Genomic DNA, 7,092 nt, shown 5'->3' with positions numbered 1-7,092 from the left:
GTCGCAAGCTCGCGTGTGCACGTCTACGTGTACGAGCGTGAAATATCACATGTACGATTTTCGCCGATCGCTTAGCTGGAGGAGGGCGAGCGATTGTCGCCTCACCGCACAGGCTCCATAGGAAATGAATGGAGAGCGAGCGACGTCGCCTCCCGTGTGTCGAGCCCTTAACTCTAATTCAAGCAGAATAGCCTATTGTCAACATAATTATGGAGTGATTTATTTTCAACTCAAAATATCTTCAAACTAACGAAATATAAAGTTATTAATGAAGAAAACCCGTCTGGATAACAGCAGACTGACTGCTGGTAAAATATACGACAGGTCTGGACCACTCGTGAATTTTGTTCGTATCTGAAGAAAATCTTAGAATACGAAAACATTGGTGAATGCTACAAATTCTCCTAAATCACTCGTACGCACAATTTAAGAACAAATCTGTGCGTACGAACGGTTCTTGCATGAGACCCAATGATTTTAATAAGTACAGTATTGCACAGAAAACACACTACTTGTGTGAGTGATCAAACATGCACAAAAACATTAAGAAAGATAATTAACAGTAAAAGTYATGGAGTTAACTTTGTAAAGCTGCGAGTAGCTGCCATTTTGAAATCGAAACGGGGCATTTCTTCCACTATACGAGTGGAATATTACCACTGGAGGAGGCGTTCCAGTTTAAATCTACCAGTGGGAACTGGGAAATTACCACTTCCCAGGACTACTGGAACACAGCGACAATGTCGTGACAGAACAGGGCATCATCTCAGTCATCAGCAGCTTTTAGATTAACAGCAACTGGATCTGCGTCACAAATTATCTGTAATATTTGTTACAATAAATTAATATAAAGTAATTGCTGATTATGTTTTATTCAACAATCGTAGAAAAGCTAAATATTAACAAAAAATTACGTAATTTATAAATAACGAAAACAGACTGAAGTCAGTTAATAATTTAGACTTTTTAGTGAGTTGAAAAATTATGACTTCAACTATATTTATTATTTCTTACTGTCATAAATAATAACAAACCAGTCGACACTTCAAAAATGTTCACTGCATGCCTGAAACTTGCCTCTACTGATATTAATTAACATCTTCTCWACAGGTCAGGTTTGTATTATAGGCACCTAAAAATAGTTAAATGTATAATATTGTTTTACACTGTGTAAATATTACATAAATTAGAGGCAAAMCCAGCTTGTAATATTTAATCATTTGTATTAAATTGTAGCATGATTCAGCAGAGTGCTACTCTCTGTATAACAATATACGTAGCTAATATCTGCTAACCAGTTCAATTAACAGTGATTACATCGTCTTTATAAGCTTATTTTACTTTTAATCCCTTTCAATCACTCCAGTTATTACACCTCCATGACATTCAGCTACTACACCAAATTGTAGCTAAATATCTGTGAAACACCAAATCATTAATATTTTTTGTTTCCTCTGGTGTTTTGACTGTGGCATCATGAGATGTAGCATTATTTTTGAAAAACRTGAATTTTTACAGAGTAAAACCAGATGATTGTGGGTTCGTGTGTGACAGCAGGAGGTGTACACATTTAACCCTGTGAAACAGGAGGATTAACTGGATTCATATTGTCACCACACACCGAGCCACACGGACCTAATCCTCACAACACCAACTGCTTCACATTCTCCCAGGTGCCTCCTTATTTAAGTTTCCTGCCTTGATGGTCCTGAGCAGAAAACCATAATAAATCTGTCGCGCCCCACCCTCTCCGTTTACGGGACGTTATGGTGTTTCTCTGCTCGTTTGAGGCTACTTGTCAGATCAGTGTCGAAAAATGTTAATCTGACARCTGTTGTGTGTATTAAACTCTGAGGAACATCTGTCCGTTCCTTCCAGCTCGCGCAGAGGGATCCTAACACCACCACAATCTGGTATGGAGGGGRCGGGGGGAGGACATGGAGATGAGTCACAGCAGCTCACCGGCAGCTGGCCTGGTTGCAGTATCAGCCCATCCTGTTAATCTTACGATTAGTTTCCAATGATCCCATCAGGACCGCCTGGATCGGGGGTGCAGAGCCCTGAGGTTTATGAAACACCTCGTGTTTAGCCCTGAACGAAAACRTCTGATGAAGTAAAACATTTAAAGGATTGTTCACTCTGACCAGGGTTTCTGTGGAGAAGATGTAAACGATGAGCGTCTCACCTGTTGCTGTTAGCTTTTTGAACGATCCAAGCTGAGAGAAATAGTTTAAATGTAAACAGATCAGCTCTAAACTGTGGCAGAATGCCGAGTCATCATTCACATGCTTGTTTTCCGCTTTTACACGACTATTCCAACATATCTACTTCTGCGCGCCGTGATATTTTAGTCATTTATGTAAATATTCAGCTCTTTCATGAGATTTTTGTAACTTTTACACATAAAAAATTGCGATCTTCCTTCAAAAACATTGTTTTCTTTCTAATCTGCTTCGACTGCTAGCTCTCTTTTTTATCTTCAGTGTTGTATAAAGCAGAGGTTCTCAAACTGGCGTCCCAGGACCCCCAGGGGTCCGTGAGAGGTATCTTGGGGGTCCTCAAAAAATTTCACTAAATTGTAAATTTGGTTTTTATTTTTAAAAATGCATGGAGAACATTTAAAACAAACATAATAGACTAAATAAAAATAATATTCCCATGGAATTTAGGGGTTGAAACGACAATAAATTATCTTTTAAAACAGCATGGGGTTTATGAGGGGGTCCCTGGGATTTTTTTCGCCACTGTAAGGGGTCCCCAGACCGAAAAGATCTGAGAACCCCTGGTATAAAGTACCTGAAATTGAAAGTATCTTATCATAAAATTACTTTGGTAAAAGTTAAAATCTCTTCTAAGAATATTACTTGAGTAAAAGTCTTAAAGTGTCTGATTTCTTTTGTACTTAAAGATCAAAATTAAGTTTCAGACATAAAATATACTTAAGTAATAAAAGTACTGAGTAAAAATGAACGGTTCGATTTTCCAAATTACATTTATTGGGAGGTGACCTCTTCAAAAAATATTTTTATAAAGGTGTGCAGCTTTGATAGATTATGTACAAACTTGTTATCAGAATGGTACATATTTATTTTGGTTTAAATTTAACACAATTAAATTCACTCTATCCAGGAGACACATCTTTTCAGGATTGTATTTTTTTAACAATGTCAAGCCGAAATGAAATAGGAGAAACGACTTTCTACATCTTACATTTTTTAAAAAACGTAAGCAGAAAAAAGTAGATAATTGTGTAAAAATGTAAGGAGCAGAAGTAAAAATTACGCTGAAAAATAATTACTCAAGTAAAGTACAGATAACCAAAATTTATACTTAAGTACAGTAACAAAGTATTTGTACTTAGTTACATTACAACTCTGTTCTTAAGCTACTTAAAGTGCTACTTTTAGTTTTTAGCTGCGATTCTGTTCCTTTAAGGTTATAGCCAGTCTTTGGCTACTTTTAGCTTCTAGCTAGTCTTTTAAAGTACTTCTTGATACTCTCCCCGCCTAGCAGACAGGTGTGGGCCAGTTCTGGTGTCTAGCTGTCACTGCTAGCACTGCTGGCATGGCAAACATTTTGCCGACTAGATATGGGCCAGGTCTGGTAATGATGGCCCTTTTTTATAAAATGGCATGCCACAACTGGCCCGGTTGTGGTTTAGTGTTGCTTGTCCACGCTTGTACCACCTCTGTAGTGTACCACCTAAACTACAATTGGGCCACCAAAGGCCATGTTTCTTTGCAGAATCTGGGCCAAGTGTTGGCACGTTGTATGGACCAGAACTGGGCCAGACAAAATTTGCTCTGTGGTTTAATTTTTAGTTAACTTTTTGTTCATTATATATCTTTTAGCCACTATTCTACTACTTCTAGTTTTTAAATATTGTCCTCATAGTTTTAGTTTTAGCTACAATTGGTTTTTGCCAGCATTTGGCTACTTTTTGCATCTAGCTGGCCTTTTCAAATGCTTCCGCATTGCAGACAAGTGTAGGCCAGACCTGGAGTCAAGCTGGCACGGCAAGTGATTTGTCAACAGAATGTGGGTCAGGTCTGACAATGATGACCCTTTAGTTTAAAAATGGCATGCCACAAACGAATGTGGTTTGGTATACACATGCCCAAATCTGTCAGTGCTATAACTGGCCCAGTTGTGATTTGGTTTATATGACTCATATATGTCAGTGCCAACACTGGCCCAGTTGTGGTTTGGTTCGTATGACTCAAAACTGTCAGTGCCAACACTGGCCCAGTTGTGGTTTGCTTTGTATGACTCAAATCTGTCAGTGCCAACACTGGCCCAATTGTGGTTTGGTTTATGCATGCCCAAATCTGTCAGTGCTATAACTGGCCCAGTTGTGGTTTGGTTTATATGACTCAAATCTATCAGTGCCAACACTGGCCCAATTGTGGTTTGGTTTATGCATGCCCAAATCTGTCAGTGCTTAACTGGCCCAGTTGTGGTTTGGTTTATATGACTCAAGTCTGGCAATGCCAACACTGGCCCAGTTGTGGTTTGGTTTATATGACTCAAATCTGTCAGTGCCAACGATGGCCCAGTTGTGGTTTGGTTTACACGTGCCCAAATCTGTCAGTACTATAACTGGCTCAGTTGTGGTTTGGTTTATATGACTCAACTCTCTCAATGCCAACAATGGCCCAGTTGTGGTTTCATTGAATGTATAAATGTTGTTCTGGCCCTTAAATAGACCACCTATGACAAACTACATTTGGGCCCCCAGATGGCCATCTTTTTTGCAGTATCTGGGCCAAGTGATGGTTCATTGTGTGGGCCAGAACAGGGCCAGAATAATTTTGCTCTATGGTTTAGTTTTAAATGTTGTTCTCATAGCTTCAGCTTTTAGCTAGAATTCTGTTGCTTTTAGCTAAAAGTAGCCCACATTTGGCTACTTTTTTGCTACTAGCTGTCCTTTTCAAACACTTCTTGATATACTCACTACCACATTGCAGACAGGTTTAGGCCAGATTTGGTGTCAAGCTGGCACGGCAAGTGATTTGTCAACAGAATGTGGGTCAGGTCTGACAGTGACGACCCTTTAGTTTAAAAATGGCATGCCACAAACAGCTTGGTTGTGGTTTGGTTTATGCAGCCTAAATCTGTCAGTGTTGTAACTGGCCCAGTTGTGGTTTGGTTTATATGACTCAAATCTGTCAATTCTAACACTGGCCCAGTTGTGGTTTAATTTAGGTAGTGCTGGCCCTTAAATAGACCACCTATGACACACTACAATTCGGCCACCAAAGGACCATCTTTTTCTACAGTATCTGGGCCAAGTTTTGGTACATTATGTGGGCCAGAACAAGGCCAGAATAATTTTGCTCTGTGGTTTAGTTTTAATTATTGTTCTCATAGCTTTAGCTTTTAGCTAGAATTTTGTTGCTTTTAGCTAAAAGTAGCCCACATTTGGCTACTTTTTGCCACTAGCTGTCCTTTTCAAACACTTCTTGATATACTCACTCCCACAATACAGACAGGTGTAGGCCAGATATGGTGTCAAGCTGGCACGGCAAGTGATTTGTCAACAGAATGTGGGTCAGGTCTGACAATGATGACCCTTTTGTTTAAAAATGACATGCCACAAATGGCTCAATTGTGGTTTGGTTTATGTAGCCCAAATCTATCAGTGCTATAACTGGCCCAGTTTTGGTTTGGTTTATATGACTCAAATCTGTCAATGTCAACACTGGGCCAGTTGTGGTTTGTTTTATGCATGCCCAAATCTTTCAGTACTATAACTGGCCCAGTTGTGGTTTGGTTTATTTGACTCAAATCTGTCATTGCCAACAGTGGCCCAGTTGTGGCTTGGTGTAAATGACTCAAGTCTGTCAGTGCCAACACTGGCCCGGTTGTGGTTTGGTTTACGCATGCCCAAATCTGTCAGTGCAATAACTGGCCCGGTTGTGGTTTGGTTTATTTGACTCAAATATGTCAATGCCAACACTGGCCCATGTTGTGGTTTAATTTATGTAGTGCTGGCCTATAGACCACCTATGACAAGCTATGTTTGGGCCACCATAGGACCATCTTCTTTTACAGTATCTGGGCCACGTGTTGGTACATTGTGTGGGCCAGAACAGGGCCAGAATAATTTTGCCTTGTGGTTTAGTTTTAAATATTGTACTCATAGCTTTAGCTTTCAGCTAGAATTCTGTTGCTTTTAGCTAAAAGTAGCCCACATTTGACTACTACGGTCTGACAATGATGACCCTTTTGTTTAAAAATGGCATGCCACAAACGGCTCGATTGTGGTTTGGTTTATGCAGCCCAAATCTGTCAGTGCTATAACTGGCCCAGCGGTTTGGTTTATGTGGTGCTTGCAAGCCCATGAGTGGACCACCTCTGGCAAGCCACATCTGGGCCACTAAAGGGCCATCTTTCTTTGTCATATCTGGGCTGAGTGTTAGTGCACTGTGTGGGCCAGAACTGAGCCAAACAAATTTTGTTAAATGGGTTAGACCTTAGTTAAACTTTTTTCAAGTTTAGCTTTTGCAGTTTGCAGCTTCTACCGAACATTTTCCTTTTGCTACATTAAGGATGCCTTGTGCTACTTTTACTCTTTAGCTGCTTTTAGCCAGTGTTTTACTACTTTTAGCCTTTAGATAGCAGGTTGCTTCTTTTGACCTTTAGCTAATGATTTGTTTCTTTTCTCATATAGCTAGTGTTCTGCTACCTTTAGCTTTAAAAGCAATTTTAGCTTCTTCAGCAAGTCTTCAGCAGTCATTCAGCACTGTGCATGTGTCACAGAGAGAGGCAAACTGACGCTCGTTACAGACTTGTTTTTCCCCCCTCGCTGTTTGGATCGGCGTGGTTCTGATTCCAGACGGCGGCSGTCGTGAAATGTGTCGCACGGGTCGGACCCAAAAACTGAAGGATCAGATTCTGTGTTCTGCTGACAGCGGGGGAGGGGGTGAAGGAAGGAGGAGGGTGATCGAGTGACATGTTGTGACTTGTTTCCAGGTTGAAGCATGAAGAGAGAGGAGCAACACTTGGACATCATACAGCACTCATAAACACACACACACACACACACACACACACACACACACACACACACACACACACACACACACACAC

This window comes from Austrofundulus limnaeus, unplaced genomic scaffold (genome assembly GCF_001266775.1).
Source record: "Austrofundulus limnaeus strain Quisiro unplaced genomic scaffold, Austrofundulus_limnaeus-1.0 Scaffold393, whole genome shotgun sequence".
NCBI lineage: Eukaryota > Metazoa > Chordata > Actinopteri > Cyprinodontiformes > Rivulidae > Austrofundulus > Austrofundulus limnaeus.
Note: the sequence above shows the minus strand (reverse complement) of the source record.